This window comes from Ursus arctos, unplaced genomic scaffold (genome assembly GCF_023065955.2).
Source record: "Ursus arctos isolate Adak ecotype North America unplaced genomic scaffold, UrsArc2.0 scaffold_7, whole genome shotgun sequence".
NCBI classification, from domain to species: domain Eukaryota; kingdom Metazoa; phylum Chordata; class Mammalia; order Carnivora; family Ursidae; genus Ursus; species Ursus arctos.
Genome location: NW_026623089.1, coordinates 39,807,474 through 39,825,626, shown reverse-complemented (window position 1 = coordinate 39,825,626; position 18,153 = coordinate 39,807,474). Strand labels below are relative to the sequence as shown.

The 18,153-nt window shown below is 36.4% G+C and overlaps 1 protein-coding gene across 4 annotated transcripts in view; it reads left to right on the top strand.

Annotated features, from left to right (window-relative positions):
* MAPK8 (mitogen-activated protein kinase 8) overlaps positions 1 to 18,153 on the top strand; it is a 105,612-nt gene that overhangs the window by 46,311 nt on the left and 41,148 nt on the right. The window lies entirely within an intron of this gene.

Genomic DNA, 18,153 nt, shown 5'->3' with positions numbered 1-18,153 from the left:
AAAGGCAGATACTCCAAACAGTGAATTAATTGCCTCTGACAATTGATCTTTTAAACACCTTTGATGTTGTAAAGAAGCGTTATCAGGAAACTAGAGCAGTCAATCATACTGTCTTTGACATAACCTTAGAATGATAGTAATCTTTGTTTAAAAATTGATCTATCCAGAAAAAATGTACCTAACCTTATTTTTTCAGGTATTGTATATATATATGTATTTAGTACACATGGTGAAAACTGAATTACTTCCATCAGTTTGACAATATATGATTTAAAGTAAAATGGCAAGTTATTGATATAGAAATATACAAATTATTAACAGTATTGTAACTAGATAACAAAAATATATATATATTTTTTAAAGATTTTATTTATTTATTTGACAGAGACAGAGACAGCCAGTGAGAGAGGGAACACAAGCAGGGGGAGTGGGAGAGGAAGAAGCAGGCTTATAGCGGAGGAGCCTGATGTGGGGCTCGATCCCATAACGCCAGGATCACGCCCTGAGCCGAAGGCAGACGCTTAACGACTGTGCCACCCAGGTGCCCCCACAAAAAAATATTTCTTTTCATAAAACTCCTTTGTATTCACTGTTGTTTAAGGATCATGTAGCTAAACTGTATAAAACAGGAAATGTAGTTGTTATCCAAGGTTCTTAAGTAAACAAGACTGATATAAAGTAAAACAAGCAATAAAAAAAATATATAAAACAGGTATTTAATTTCTCTATGGTTGTGGTATCATTTTTCTTGGCTCTGTAGTCTTCATTCTTAGGTACATAGCCTTCAAAGTTTTCAAAGTTGATATTGTACCTTCACAATTGTGAATACAAAAATAATCAGTACTGCTGACTTGAACACATGGATGTCATTTTGTGTCATCAAATTGCAGTTAAACAATGTCATCTTCCCATGGCCATGCATGAGTAATTTATACCTCTCCTGTCACCTTTTAAATTATCCTGCAGACTGCCTAGATATACTGAGATTTTTATTCCTTTTTACATATTATTGGGCATTGACAGTATTATTACTATATTCGTAAAATGTTGCATTGTATGGAAATTCCAAAGCTTTGCCAACTCTTGATAACCAAGATAATGATAAACTAGGGAGATTCTTATTCCATCTTTTGAGAGAAATGTAAAATTATCTGTCTATAAAGAAACTTTGGCAAAGGTGTTTTAAAAAGTATGTGGGGGGGATGTCTGGGTGGCTCAGTTGGTTGAGCATTTGACTCTTGGTCTCAGCTCAGGTTTTGATCTCAGGGTTGAGTTCAGGCCCCATGTTGGGCTCTGCGCTGGGCGTGGAGCCTACTTTAAAAGAAAAAGGTATGTGGAATTCCTAGCCAATTGTTGTTGATAGCTATATACCTGAATGATTTTTTAGACATAGGGAAAGAACTCTAAGTTGTCAAGAAATGTTCAGTGAGTTACAATGGTGGTATGACAATTGGATACCAATTGTATCTTGCAGAGCCAACTAATCTAAATCTTAATTGCATATTTTATTGTTTAGTCACTTCCTGATTCAAGGAGAAGTCACAATAGGTAGTAATTTAATAGCTAGCATATTCTACTTCATAGCTTGTAGAACGTTCTTGGCAAGTAAAGTCTATAAGAAATAAAAAATAAAGGAGAATTCTTATAGAATACAGTTTATTTAATCTGTTTTCCATAATTTGAAGTGGCTATGATAAGAGAACCCTAGGTATATTCATATATTTAACTCACTATAACTTACTGTTAGTTGGAAATGGAGGGTTTTTTTTTTTAAGAAGAATATTTTTAATATGTATTTTATGTCCCTGTGTCTTGTAAATATCATTGGTTCGTTATCTTGACTTTAAAAAAAAAGATTTTATTGTATGCATTTATTGGAGAGCGTGTGTGCTAGTGGGGCTTTGGGGGAGGGGCAGAGGGAGAGAGTCTCAGGCAGACTTGCACTGAACACAGAGCCAGAGGTGGGTCTTGATCTCACGACCCCAAGATCATGACCTGAGCCAAAATCAAGAGATGGACATTAACCAACTGGACCACCAAGGTGCCCCTATTTTGATTTTTCTGACTGTGGTCCATAACAAATATCTGGTCCATAAAAATATCACAAAAATACTATTCTGCAGTACACCCTGTGTGTGTATGTGTATGTGTGTGTGTGTGTGAAAGTAAAAGCTTCACAAATACTTATTAACACATGAACTGCTTTCTCTGATCTTCTTTACTCTCTTCTGTTTCATTAAAAAAAATTCTAATCCACTAAATTGATTTCTTGATCCATCAGTGGGTTGGGATCATAGTTTGGAAAATACTGCCATATAAGATTGAAAAGTAAATTGTTCACCCTAAGTATTGGCAACCAACTGTTCTAAAGCAGTTGGATGTTTGGAAAGCTTTATTATTGCACTTTAATAGCTGGCTTTAAAAAAAAATCTTACTTTCTTGAGTCCTCTCTGCTGTGTAATCACAAATGTTCTTTCGTCTTCTGGACTTGAATCTTGATTAGAAGGTGTTAAACCAAGAACCATCTGAGATACCAAGCCCACACATGAAATTTTAATATTGATTGAGATATGCTGGTTATTTGTTCACCTTTACAATTAAGACATTTTAGTTAATACAAAGTAAGTTCCAGGTTAATTGTTTAAAGGAATGTCGTTAACCAGCACAAAGCAGCAACCTTTTGTAATGAAAACATTCTAAATATGAGAAGTCTATGTTGTAGACAGATGCAATTTTATTACTTCTAATATAGTAACCTGATTATTACCATGTTTGGGAACATTAATAACTTAGTCACATCGTTCACCTTGAGTTGTGTTACATGTTTTAGCTTTGCGTAACAAAGAAACTTGACATTTTTTGGTTGACAAAAAATTTTACAGTTAGATATATAGGTAACTTTTAGTACAGTATAATAAATACTAAGTTGTCATAAACAGGATAGAAAAAATTCAGATGAAAAGTACCATTTTCTGGCCTTATATGATAGCTTATATTTGAACACTTGGAAATGATAGAGAAGGGCATTTCACAGAAGAGAACAGAGACATAAAGGCAGAGAAGTTTGGTGTGTTCAAGAAATAAAAGTAGTTCACTTGAATGGGCTTTGTTCTAGAGTCAGTTTTTAAGCAGAGGAGGGAATTAACATCTCTTTTAATATCTGCTTGTTACAGGAGATAGGATGGATTTGAATGGGGTGAAATTAGGCAGAGAGATTAAAAATTCATTGAAATAACTAGGGAAGAAATGAGATTGAATAGGATAGTATCTACAGAAATAAGAAATTTTATCAAGGTATCAGAGTAAAATCCACACCATTTGGCAGCTGATTCCATTAATTCATTCATAAATATTTGGGTATTTGCTGTGCAAGTCTATGAGCACAACTGTAAACAAAACAAATGCTGTTTGCCGTTACAGAGTTTTTGTTAGTCCAATGGGAAACTCAGACATTTACAATTAGGATAATGCATATGCTGCCATGTAAAGCTAGTTTGCCCTGGCAGTGACTGAACTGGCCACTAAACCAAAGCCTCACTTACGAGTAGATCTTGACTAGGGAAAATGAGTGGGGAAAAGTATGAGTAGATCTTGACTAGGGAAAGTGAGTGGGGAAAAGTATGTTGCTGGTAAAAAGAAACTATGTGTCACCTTGGAATTGAGAGAGATTGTGGTACATTATGGAACTAAAAGAAATTCATTGTGGTTGTATCCTGGGTTGGAGAGACCAGGGCCAAATCATCCATAGCCCTGGAAATGCTAATGAGAGATTTGGGCTTTGACCTGTGAGCCAAAGGGAACCATGGTAAGATTTTAAGTAAGGGAGATTCAGGATCAAATTTGCATGTTAGAAGGATTATTTTTGTTAAGGATGTTTTAGTTTTAAGTAAGAAATTTAAGCAAAACACAAAGTAATCCAGAGAAGTTCAGCATATGCAAAGGTAGGAAGTGCAGCTGGACCTCACAATGGTCTGAGACCAAAAATGGGTCCTGAATTAGTATCAGGCTCTCTTGGTCTCTCTCTTCCTCAACTTCACCACAAGGTATCTTGTCTCTAGCTTCTACTTCATTTTTCTTTTTTTACTGGCTTCTCTGTTTCTTTTAACTACAAAACTAACCCGTAGCCTCTTAGTTTTTCTCCCAATTCCATATCCCCTGGAGAAAATCTAATTGGCTCAGTGTCAGTCGTCTCCCCTAAGTCTAATCAGCTATGGCCAGGAGAGCATACAGCAGAAACAACGGCTTCAGAGCTCACCCCTCTCATAATTAAGGGGGTGCAGTGAGTTGTGGTCTGGGAAGATTTCTCAGAATTTTCAGCTGCAGAAGATCAGTCTGACATCAGAGTGAAGAATTGAGGGCAGGGGGGCTAGGGGCCTTCTTTAGGACAATACAGTAATTTAAGAAATAGATAATGTTGGCCAGAGTTAGAGTGATGAATTAGAGAATGAATTTGTGGTATGTTAAAAATTGAATCTCCAGAAATATATGGCAAATTGGATATGGGAGGCTGAAGAATCAAGGATAATGTCTGTGTTTCTGGCTCAAATAACTGAGTTCATGATGATAGCACCCAGAGCTGGAAAGAACATAGGAGAAGAAGATTCAGTAGGGATTGGAAGAGATGGAATGAATTCTTTATTTTTACACATGCAGAGTTTGAGGTAGCTTTGAGACATTTAAATGGGAGATGTCTAACAAACCATTGACTGTATGCATCTAGGGCAGAGGGAAAAGCTCAATAGTAGGCAAATGTTTGAAAGCTAGTTTTAAGTGTTAACTGAAGTCATGAGAGTGGATAAGATGGGCCTGGGAGAGTCGGGGCGCCTGGGTGGCTCAGTCGTTAAGCATCTGCCTTCGGCTCAGGGTGTGATCCTGGCATTCTGGGATCGAGCCCCAAGTCAGGCTCCTCCGCTGCGAGCCTGCTTCCTCTTCCACTCCCCCTGCTTGTGTTCCCTCTCTCGCTGGCTGTCTCTCTCTCTGTCGAATGAATAAATAAAATCTTAAAAAAAAAAAAAAAAGATGGGCCTAGGAGAGAAGAGAGCCAGGACAGCCCTGGAGACAGTCTTGTTCGAGGGCTGGCAGGGAAAAGGAGCCTGCAAAAGGAAGACTGAGAAGAAACAGAAGGTGAGAAAAATCAGAAAATGCAATGTTTTTAGGAACGCAGGGAAAGAGGAGAATGTGGTGAACAGTGCCAGATTCTGCTGATCAGCATAAGAAGGAGTACAGTTCTGTTGACTTTCAGAGCAAGGAGTTTGTTGATCACCTTGGCAAATGAGTTTAATGGAAGTGGTAAAAATGGAAGAAGATTGAGGACTCTGTGGGGGGTAAAGAGGTCAGAATAGCATATGAGAAATTTGAGAGGCAGGAGATGGCTGGAGAGGGGAATCTCTATGGCTAGAGATTGCTGTTGACAGTGAAATAGGGTTTTTAAGTGTGCATAATGTATTTTTTTTAGTAGCAGAGCCTTAGTCATTTTTGAATGCTAGGAGAAAGAGTGATGATTATTTGATCAACAGTAGAGTTATTCAGAGCACTGTTACAGTGTAATAGTGAAGAATGAAGCAAAACTAAATATATGGATATTGGTTTGGCAAGAGAAAGTTAAGGTATTTCCTGACTTTGCTTTTCTCTAGGAAGGGATTACTATTTTCTGTAAGTAAGGTAGGGTTGAAGATTTAAGGAGCAGGGTGACTATGTGAAATAGATTCAGTTGACCCTTCAACAATGCAGGGTTAGGGGTACCAGCCCTTGCACATTGGAAAGTCTGCATCTAACTTTTGATTCCCCCAAAACTTAACTACTTCTAGTCTACTGTTCATTGTAACTCTTACAGATAATATAAATTGATTAACACATTATGTATATGTATTATATACTGTATTCTTACAGTAAAGTAAGCTAGAGAAAAGAAAATGTTACTTAAGGAAAAATATTATTTAGAAAATCAAAAGGAAGAGAAAATACATTTACAGTACTGTGTTGTATTTATTGAAAAAAAAAAGTTCACGTATGAATGGACCTGCACAGTTCAAACCTATGTCGTTTCTTGGTCAGCTGTATTGTAGAAATTAGAGAAGATAGCTGACTAGGGAAATCTAGGATTTTCTCTCTGGCTTAGACTGTGGGCCTTGAATTGAAAAGCAGTACCAGTGTGCACCATTGTGTTTTTTGTTCAGCTTCTGTATAGGCTCAAGAGGAGGAGCAGCCAGTTTGGTCCACGCTGTACTATTTCAGGTTGGTCTATCAAGGAAAGAGCAGGGATGTTGGTAAAACAGACATCCCTGGAAAGACGTTGGAAAGAGCAGAGCAGTGATGTTGGCTTAGTGGTGGTCTAACAGAGTATGGAATGTAAGATGAGGAAGGAAAAAAGTAAAAGCATGAGAGGACTAATGGGAAAGTAGAGTTGTTAAAAGCCTGGGGGTCCTTTTGTGCAAAGAATAGATGAAAGTTACTGTAAGAGACTGATCCTTAGGTGAATGTGACACTAAAGGAAAATGAACCAGTAGTTTCTTTGGAGATTTCCAGCCTTTGTAACTAGAAGAATGGTACTGCTGACAAAGGAAATAGATACAGAAGCAAGAACAAGTTTTGGAAGAAAGGTTCGATTTTAGCTATGTAGAGTTTTAATACCTATGGAACATACATACTCACGTGACCAAGAGACAGTTGAATATATAGGAAAAAGGTCTGGGCTAGAAACAAAACTCAGAAATCACAATGGAAGCCATGAATTTACCAAGGAAGGGAAATATATAGAAAGGTAAGGTCTTTTTAGGTATGGTATGCATTTAAGGAGCGAGGAGTAGAAGTAGAGAAAAGTTGCTTGCAAGGTTTGAGCAGTTTGTGCGGTGGTTCAAGAGGAGTTGATTGAGCAGGCCCTGGATTTGGGAACTTTTAAGTGGCTCTTCAGAGGGTTCAAGAGATAGTGGAGCATGAAGGGTGACTGTAAGGATTTGAGGAGTAACTGACTTTTTGTAACATGTTTACTGCCAATTTATGATGTGTATTATATGTGATTTTTGTCTCCCTAATACACTTACATTTAAAAAATATAACTTTGATTAGCTTCTTTATAAAAATTTATTCATCAGGTTCTGGCTTTCTGAAATGGAGTACCAGTGTACTGGTATTAATGCCTCAGGAGTATCATGATTATTGATTATTATTCAGGGTTGCAGTCCTGCTGGGGCCTTTTGAGCCCTCTTTGGATCATTTGTTCTTGTACTGAGTGGGTCTAGCATACTTTGTTTTTCTAGACTTTCTTTTGTGCCATTTGTTGCATCAAATCATTTGACATTATTATTCAAGGATCTTTTCTTTCAAAGTACTTCATTGTTTTATAGTTTAAAATTGTTAGAGGCACCTTTAGGAACAAATAAGTACACGTAAGTTGGTTAGCACTGTTTTCTTTCATGAATCAAAAAATCCAAACCAGAGAAAAGCCATTTTATCAATTCTGCCATTTAGCATGTGGGACACCCATGTTATGTTTAAATTGCCTTCTCAGTGATTTCATGAGCTTTTTCCATATGTAGGTTATTGAATTACAACAGCAAGTTATGAATCTTATTGGGAAGTGTTAGGAGAGAAGGATTAGAGGAGAAATACTTAGTATCTGCTATAAATTTATGCAGGAAAAAAATCTGTGTTTTTAGTCTCTAGCCTTTGTTGCTGTTAATGTGTTGATAGTGAAAAAGATTTTTGTGGTACAAAATACAGGTCTTAGTGAAGAGCAACCTGAAGATGAGTTAGAGGTTAAAATTGAAGGTATTTTTGAATGATTGATTATAGGTTTGTCACTGGACAATTAAACCTTTTTATTAATCTTGCAAATCTTCAGCTTAGATTTGTTATCTGGTTATCAAGATGGAAATGCTGTTTTTGTCCCCCATCTTGCTGAGCTTTCAGATTTTGAAAAATGGTGTAATTTACTCTGAAATTCAGTGATTATTTTTTTTTCCCTCCTGGGAGCAGCATATTTAATTACAGAAAGCTGTTTATAATGGAATCACTTTCTTCTAACACCTACCTAGCACTTTTTTCAAAATTCTGATCATAATTACACTGCTGGCAAGATAAACTAGTGGTAATTATTTGTGGAATTAACTAATATGAATAAAATTCCCTGTAAAATGCATCTGGGACACTTCTCATTTGCTATTCCTAATTTGTGGTTTTAGGAAGTGTCTCTAGTGGTGGTTGAATGTGATCAACATTTTCGTCTTTTGTGAGCCTGAGACTCTTATTACTAGAAGACTTGGCAAAAGTTAGAATTAGAAAACGTCAGGCATTTGAATCTTTCTCAAGGAATGAGTTATTTTGTATGGTCAGTTTTTTCAATAGCAGAAGAGTTAACCCAAGGTACCACAGTGTACAAAGATGCCCTTAAAGCTATAGGTATTCTTTCTTGCCTAAGAATTGAAAAATACGTTATAGGAATTTCAAGTATACATTTTTCTTAGCTTTAAAATGAAAACATCTTTTGAGTACCTTGAGAAATAGTGTATTCTTACAAATTGGGTTACTTATTTTTGTAAAGATTTTATTTATTTATTTGCCAGAGAGAGAGAGCCCAAGCAGGGGGAGCGGCAGGAAGAGGGAGGAGCAGGCTCCCCGCTGAGTAAGGAGCCTGATCAGGCCTCGATCCCAGGACCCTGGGCCAAAGGCAGACGCTTAACCAACTGAGCCACCCAGGCGTCCCTAGGTTACTTATTGTTATTGAATTGAATGTCACTGAGAACATTCTCATTGCATTTTAACCACTAACATTAAGAATCTAGATACAGTTGAGCAGCCCAGAGCCAGGTTTCTAATATTTTGAGATTTTTGCCATTTGAGTACAAAGTAATTTTAGAATCTTGGATACCAGCTAAGAAAAATATGAATGGTAATAGAATACACATATTGGGTTGTTATTGTTGTTTAAAAAGTAGTCAGAAGCATGCTACTTTATTGCCGAGGACACTGCTGTAAAATCCTGAGATCTTTAATAAATAACTAGAGTATCTAAAGTCTTGGAAACTAGCTCTGAAGCTTAGTGATTTCACTTCTAAATACAGAAATTGTGAAGGGACGCTGGTGTGTTAGCATTATTTTGTGGTTGGAATATAATAAACATATTCAAGTAAGCTCAATTAAAAGATAAATCTATTTTATACTTACAAAAACCAGTTACTGACGTATAAACTGGGCCTTACTTCCTCCACTGCCGTTGTGGTGGTGGGGGCATGGTCAGATTCTCCTAGAAAGGAGGACATACGAGGTATGATTGGTACATAGTAGAAAGAATTGGTAGTGGCCCAGGCACCTGGTTATCTTTTGGCTGGAATACTTTCTTTCTGCACCCATAACTAAGGAAACATACTAATTATCTTAATGCTTAAAGGATTTGCCCTCTACTTTTTTACAGAGGATCTGTGGGAACAGATCCTAACCTCCTCTTTATAAATGAGTAGTACAGAAAAGGAAGGAGAATAAGGAAGAGTCTCAAATTTAGAGGGACATCATTTCCACCCTCATCTAGGTTCATTTAGCTTCTTACTTTCTTAAAGTCCAAATCAGGTGAATTAATTCTTAAAAGATTCTGACCCCTTCCTAGAAGCTTCATTATTTTAATGCTTATGGTAGTGACATTTCATCTTACATGAGTTTAACTTTTAAATATCCGGCTATGCATGTCTTACAGACAGATAAAATGAAAGAAATGACAAGAATCTGCTTATGCCCTTGACAGGAATTTGCTGTTCTATTTTAATTAGTTCCTATGTTTCCCATAGGGTGAACATCTCATATTTAGTGTGGCCTTAAAAGTTATTGTACTAAATGTTATTGTATATGATGATTTAAAAAATTTTTAGGGGTGATTTTGACTGTGCAAGTTTTATGGATTAGATTGGACTCTTGTACACTGGAGTTAGAGTCTAAAGTCAGTATATAAAGCCAAAGTCAGAACCACTCTTGAAAGTTCCCTAATTCATAAAAAACAATATAAAATCTTCTGTGTACACACACTTCTGAAAATTAATTTTTATGAACATTTAAATTGGAGAATCACTAAGCTAGGGTGTAAAGTGTACTCTAGGAAAAAGAAAGGTATACAAGTGTACGTTCACCGCATTCAGCTTTAGAGATGGTGGCTAGGTAGAGAATTCTGTTTCTTCTTGTGTGTTGGTTTTACTTCATTCTGTTCTAATAATAAGCTTCTTAAGTCTTATATAGCTTATTTGTTGTGCGGATTATAGGAGTTTGTTGAGTTGCACTTTTCTGTAGGATAACTTCTGAAGTTAGTTGGTTAAATTCTAAGCTTAGCCATTAAATATATTTGTGATGCAACCTGAGTTATTTTTTGTTGTCTGTAAGGCCTTTTGGTGTGGCTGCATTGAACTCATTCTTTTTCCCCTAAATACTTTTAATATAACTATTTTAGTTAACATGTTTATCTCCACATTCAGGCTTGCCATTTTATAGATGGGCCAGCCTGATAGCAGTAGAGTTTTGTTCCTTGTGTAGACATCACAGAAGTAAACCTTGAGTCGTAAAAACTTAATTCAGTCTTTTTTTTCCTGCTAATGGAGGAAACACTGATGAAGATAAACAGAACAATTTATTAAATAATTTGTGACTTTAAAAAATTCATAATCTTAGGAGTTAGTATTAAATTATAACTGTTACAGAGAGCTGATATTTTGGAAATCTGAAGATGTAGGAAACAGTCCTTATCCTCAAAAAAAATCACAGGCTGGGGGCGCCTGGGTGGCCTAGTTAGTTAAATGTCTGACTCTTGGTTGCAGCTCAGGTCGTGATCTCAGGGTTGTTGGATAGAACCCTGCCTCGAATCCCATGTGGACTCTGTACTCAGCGTGGAGTCTGCTTGGGATTCTCTCCCCCTCTCTCCCTCCCCTTGCATGCTCTCTCTCTCAAATAAATAAAATCTTAAAAAAAAAAAAATCACAGTCTGGTAGTAAAATCTGCATATTTAAATATACAAAGTAGTTTAGATAAGAAATTATGTTCAAGTTGGTTTGAGTAGAAAAGGCTTAAGCTAGTCTTTGGTAGATAGAATTGGGATAGAAAAAACGGTGAAAATATTTCACAAAAATAAAGTGAAATGAGCAAATTTCAGGTGCATGAGAGTTTTGGGGGATGATAATTTAGCCATGTTGACATCGGGTTTAGTATTCTTGCTAGAGGAATAATAAGAGGTGAAATTTGAAGACTAGAGCTGAACTTCAACATTTCCACAACATTTGATTGTATATTAGCCTTTTTTGAGCCTCAGTTTCGCCATCTTTTGAATGGGATAATAATGCCTGTCTTTTCTCTTATTGCTGTGAGCTCCATAACCAGTCACATCTAAATTCTACAACTATAGTTCCTTTGTTTTTAATTCAAGAAGAGGCCTTCCTGAGGAGGGACATGAGTCATCAGCGACCAATACCATTTCCTTCTCACACTCTTGGTGTTCCAGTATCATCATGGAGAGAACAGGAGAACAAATGCATCCTCTGTAAAATCACCAGTATCCTTCCTGCCCTTGTCTTGGAAATTGATCCTTCCATCTCAGTCTTGATGGTATTTTCTGATGGCAGAGCTCTGTATGGCTGTACATGTTCTGGACCCCATTCCTTTCTACCTTTTCAGAGATACAGTGCTATCTGAAACGTCATTTTTCTTTTTCATTCCCCTATTCTCACCCTTCCTATCTATATTGGACCCTTTTTATTATTAGGTAAATGTGCTCATGTTGTCTTCGTTTATATTTGCTATGCTATGCTACGTTATGTATTGTATATAATCTAATTATTCTCCCTTGACCATTTACTTTTCTCTATCAATTGCCTCTCTTCTTTGCTAAATTTATGTTAAGAAGTACTGATACCTGTTTAACCTGTTTCTAAAATCATATCCTACTTATACCTCAGCTTATTCCAGTCTAGCTTCTACAAACCCCATTACTCTATTCAGGTGGTTTCTTTGATACTTCTGTAGCATTCACTGCTTTTGACCACTGTGGTTTAAAACACTTCCTTTGGCTTCTCCAGTATCTTCTCTCATTTTATGTGACTGGCTAGATCTTCTCTGATTTCTTTGTTGGCCTATCTTTTTCTAATTGCTCATTAAATGTAGGTGTTCACAAAGCTGAATCTTGGGTCTCTCTTCCTTCCTACTGCTCTCTTCTTGAGTAACATCATTTTCATTGGCTCAGTAACAACTCTTAAATTTGTATCTTTTACCCACACTTTTCCTCTGAGGTCCAGTTCTGTGTCTGGCTATCAACTTGATACTTACATTTGGATGGATATCTTAAAGATATCTCAGACTCAACATATTTATAACTGTACCTTTCCCTTCATACTCTTTTTCACCACCAAGATTTTTTTTTTTTTAATGTGGACTCGATATAGTGTATGGGTGAAGGACTCAAATCTTCACCCCTTACTAACTTTGTAACCATAAACAATTAACCTTTCTAAGACTTAATTTCGTCATCTAAAAGATAGAAAAACAGTAATTCCTATCTTGACATAAAGAAACATCACACAAAATAAGTACATGGGATTTATGCCTCCAGCCAAATAGTAGTAACAAGAACTGAATTTACCCTTTAGCCATAAACAACTAGAAAACCTTCATAGGCCTGTTATGAGGATTAAAGGAAATTTATAAAGCACTTGAAATAAGATCCGGCGTAAAGTAAAACCTACATAAGTGGTTGTATTTATTTTATTGTTAAATATGGATATGATGATAACGAATCATGGGAAGAAGCTAAAGTGGTGAGTAAATTATAGTATTAAGTGCTTATAGTAAAAGAAAGTTTTCCAACCAGTACTTTTAAGCTTCCATTTTAAGAAACTAGAAGAGAATTGCAATCCCAAAACAAGCAAAAAGAAGGAAATAAAACAAGAGCATCAACCAATGAAATAGAAAAGTTCAAAACAATAAAGTCAGAAATAAAATCTAATTTTTTAAAATGATCAAAAATAGTGATAAAATTCTAGCCAGACTGATCAGGAAAAAAAACAAAAAACAAAAAACAACAACACAGTTTACCGTATAGGGTTGAAAGAGGATACATGATTACAGGTCCTATAGACATTTAATTGGACAACTTAGATGGAATTAGCAAATTCCTTGAAAAACACAAAATTACCAAAACTCATTTAAGAAGAAATAACTTGAATAGTCCTGTGTATATCTATATATGTAAAATTTTAATTTGCAATGAAAACCTTACTTCAAAAAAGACTCTTGTCCTAGAAGGCTTCACTGAGACGTTTTATCTATCAAACATTCAAGATGAAGTATCACTTCTACACAGAGTCTTTCAGAAAATAAAAGAGGAGAGAGAACACTTCCCAACTCATTTTTTGAGGTCAGCATTATGCTACCGTGAAAGAAAATTGTAGACCAATTTCCCCATAAAAATAAATGGAAAAGCCTTCAACAAAATTTTAGCCAAATGAATCAGTAATATAAAAAGGATACTTTTGACCAAATAAGATTCATTACAGGAATACAAGGTTGGTTCAACATTTGAAAATCACTCAGTGTACTTCCTATGAACCAACTAAGAAAACAAAATTATATGACTGTCTCAATAGATTCAGAAAAATCATTTGACAAAATTCAGTACTTACTAATACTAAAAACTCTCAGTGAAATAGTACTTAAAGGGAACATTCTCATCTTGTTAAAGGCCATCTAGTAAAATCCTGTCATATACATCATACTTAGTGGTGAAAGACTGAATGCCTTCCCCCTCAGATCAGGAACCAAGGGAACGATGTTTGATCTTACCACATCTATTCAGGATTATATGGAAATTGTAGTTAGTACAGTGGGGCAAGAAAAGGAATTCAGAAGCATCCAAATTGGAAATGAAGAAATGAAACTGATTGTATATGTGGAAAATCTCAATCCACCAAAAAGGCTACTAAGACTAATAAATGAGCTTAGTACAAAGTTATTATACAAAAAACTTAATTGTATTTCTGTGTACAAGCAATGAACAATTGAAAATTTGAAAATAAATTAACATTAAAACATTTACAGTAGCACCCAGAATATTAATACCTAAGGAGAAGTTGAACAAAATTTTGCAAGGCCTGTATATTGGAAACTATAAAGGATTACATATTATGTGATTTCATTTACATAACATTATTTAAATGAAAAAAAATTATAGTGGTGGAAACAGATCATAGTTGCCAGGGTTACAGTTGGCAAGAGGGTGTAATTATCTAAAGGGATAGCACGAAGGATTTTCTTTGGTGAGATGAAACACTTCTGTATTCTGATTGTGATTACACTAATAGATGTATGTGATAAATTTACTCACAAAGTACATGTAAAAACTGGTAAAATCTGAATAAAACCTGTAGTTTCTTTAATAGTATTGTACCAGTGTCAAGTTTCCTTTTTGCTAATAGTATGTACCAATGTCAACTTTCTCATTTTGATAATTGTGCTGTGGTTATGTCAAATGCTCTCATTTGAGTAAAGCTGGGTGAAGGATAGCCAGGATCTTTGTACTATTTTTGTAACTTCTGTGTGGTTCTAAAATTATTTCAAAGTAAAATGTTAAAAAAAAAAAAGACACTTAAGAAAATGGAAATGGAAAGGCAAGCCACAGACTTGGAAAAAATACTTGCACAACATCTGATAAAGGATGTATATCCAGAATATATAAATAAGTACTAAAGCAATCATATTTTTAAATGCGCAAAAGTTTGTTAATTAGCTACTTTATCAAAAAAAGATGTAGCGTATAAGCTTGTGAAAAAATGCTCAACATCATTAATTATTAGGAAAGGTAAATGTAAACTACAGTGAAATTCCACTATGTACCCACTAGTATACATAAAGTTAAATGGTAATCACAGGAATATGATGCAGGTGGAACACTCTTACTTTGCTGTTGGGAATGAAAAATGGTATGGCCACTTTGGAAAACAGTTTGGCAATTTCTTATAAAAGTTAAACATAGGACTCAGAATCCCACTCCTAAATATTTACCCAAGATGAATGGGGGGGAAAAGTGTGAATGTTTATACTAGTATTATTTATTATAACCTCCAGACTGGCAACAATCCAGATGTCCAAATGGTATATCCACACAGTAGAATACCATTCGGTAGTAAAAAGGGATGCAGCACAGATGAATAGTAAATGGATTAGGGCAGGGGTGCCTGGCTGGCTCATTCGGTGGAGCATGAGATTCCTGATCTTGGTGTTGTGAGTTTGAGCCCCACAGTTGGTGTAGAGATAAGTTTAAAAAATAAAATCTTAAAAAAAAAATAAGCATTAGGGCAAGTGAAAGAGCCAGACATACAAATTACATAATGCTGTGTGATTTCATTTATATGAAGAACTAGGAAAAACACAACTAAGCAGTTCATTGGTTGCCAGGGGTGCGTGGGAAATAGATGGCAGGGATGGACCCACACGGGGGGCATTTTGTGGTGATGGAATTATAGCACGGTTTGGGTTGTGGTTATAGGATTGTATACATTCATTCAGACTCATCAAATTGAGTAGTTAAAGTTGGTGGATTAGCCTTGCATGTGCTGTTTGTTCTGCCTAGAAAGCTCCCTTCTCTCCATGCCTGGTTAACTCATATTCAGTGTTCAGATCTTGCTCAAACATCATAGCATCAAGGGAATTTTTTCCTGAGCCCAGACTAGCATAGTCTTGCTTCTGTTAGCATCCTGTCCTTTCCCTTCACATTCTTATCACAGCCATATTGATACACAGGCAGATACTAAGCAACATAAGGTCTCTTTATCTGTCTTAACTGCAAGCTCCATTAAGGAGCAGATAGATACTGATTACTGTTGTGTTCATTGTACTCAGCTTAGAGTTTGACTCAGGTATACCAGTAAATACTGTGTAACTGAGAGCCTAAGCGAGTAGAGTTTTCTGTTTCTTGTTTGTGGGAGTGGCAGCTATGGCTTTTGTGGAGGGTACCACTGACCGGGCCTACGTACTTAACCTTGGGTACTCTGCTGTGCCTGTTCCTGAGGAGTTGTGTTAGCTATCATCACTCAGCTGCTGCCACAGCTTAGTCTAGACTTCTGTGTGTATACCATGGGCACTTCTGCTCTGGGCCATTCTGTTCTGGGAATAGAGAGGAGCCTTTCCTTGCTATTATGGAGGCTCTGTGTTCCGCCTCTGACCATATGTGCACATTACCAGAGACCATTATGACTGTTTCCGGGTCCTGGGCAGACCGAGTTTCTAGGATCAGTGTGTGGAATATTTGATGAGGGGCCTGACACCTAATACTTCCCTCTCTTCCTCTTTTCACTTCTTTTTCTCCCTACTTCCGTACTCTGGTAGACAAGAGGAAATGCAGGTTACATTAGGAAATTGATCTGGGTACCCAATACCTATATTTGATCATCCTATGGGCATATCTAGATTTTTAAATCATTACCAAACTTTTTTCTTTAAGCTTCTGGTCTGTCTTCTCAAGCAGAATTAATGACATTTGTCATTTCAGATGCTTCTCTATGGAGTTACATAACTAGTTTAGTTAGTGATTTTGGAAATATTTCTCTGGCACCTCTTTAATGTATCCAGTTCATTTATCTGACTTCTCAATGCTTTCAATTTACTTATCTTCTTTTTTAAAGCTTACACTGTTTGAACTTTTTTGTTTAGTTTCATCACATCTAAGAGTCCTCATTAAGTTTGATTTTATCTCCTATCTGGATTAGTACAATATCTGGATTAGTGCAATAGCGTACTAGTTTTCCTCTTCCAACTTTTGTTCCCCTCCTCTTGCAGTATAATCTCCAAGTAGCAGCCAGGATGCTGGTCAGGGTACTCTTTTTTTTTTTTTTTTTAAGATTTTATTTATTTATTCGACAGAGATAGAGACAGCCAGCGAGAGAGGGAACACAAGCAGGGGGGTGGGAGAGGAAGAAGCAGGCTCATAGCGGAGGAGCCTGATGTGGGGCTCGATCCCACAACGCCGTGATCACGCCCTGAGCCGAAGGCAGACGCTTAACCGCTGTGCCACCCAGGCACCCCTGGTCAGGGTACTCTTGCTCTCCACTTTCCAGTGCCTTCCATCCTACTCTAAGAATTCAGCTGTGTTAGAATCCAGTTCACGAGCGTCTACATAATCTGGCCCTAGAGCCCAATGTAGTGCCTGGCACAGGTTAGGCACTTAGTATTTGTTAAATTGATTCTTTGCATTGTTAAGTCTTATCAGGATTTTGTTTTTATTTTTGTGTTTTGTTAGCATTGTCTTAAACCGCCCCCTGCCACGCACACACAGAGTAATTCTTTAGACCTAACTTGTTTCTTGGTTTATTGTGGGATGTGGGGAGTAGTTTGGAGCTGTCTTGTGTGCATTTTGGAGTAGACCACTTTCATCTAGAAAGAATGGGTAATGGGTTTGTAAATAAATACAACTCAAATAGGTAGAAAAAGACTTCCTTGGCTTGTAATTGGGCATGTGGTAAAGAGCTGTGGTCAGAACTTATGTCATATTTTTGAGGCCCCACACAATTCAGAACAGTATTGTTTTATTTCACATCCTAATATACTAAATGCTTTCTCTGTATATTTTCTCTTATATTTTCTTATTTTTAACTTTATTTTATATCTTCTTATTTTATCTTGTATTTTCTACCCTGCTTTTCATCCTTTCAACCATTATAACCTCAGCATCTGCATTACACCTAGTTGTTGCTGTCAGGGATCAGGGACTCTGTTATGGTGACGGCACTGTGCTGCTCTCTGTTTGTTAGGTAGGGATCATAAATGCTAACCAGCTTACTAGCCTTCCAGTTGGTTGTTTCTTCCATGTCACACTAAATGAGATTGTGAATTATTTTTGAATGAAAGTTTATCAATTTCTCACAAAAATCAAGGTTTCCATATTTTATAATAAATACATAAAAAGGACCGGTTCTAAATTTTAAGCTATGGAAGTGACCTAAAAGCATGTTTAGTTCAATTATTTGCTTTTTTTTGTTTTTACAGTTTTCCAGTAAGTTAAGACATGTATGCATATTAATACTAGTGACTTGGGGTGGAGAAACTGTTAACCCTTGTAAAAGTTTTGTTTTGTTTTTAACTATCAGTCATCTCAAGTTTAGCAAATGCTAACCAGGCTCTGTGGTATTTTTTTTCTTTCAG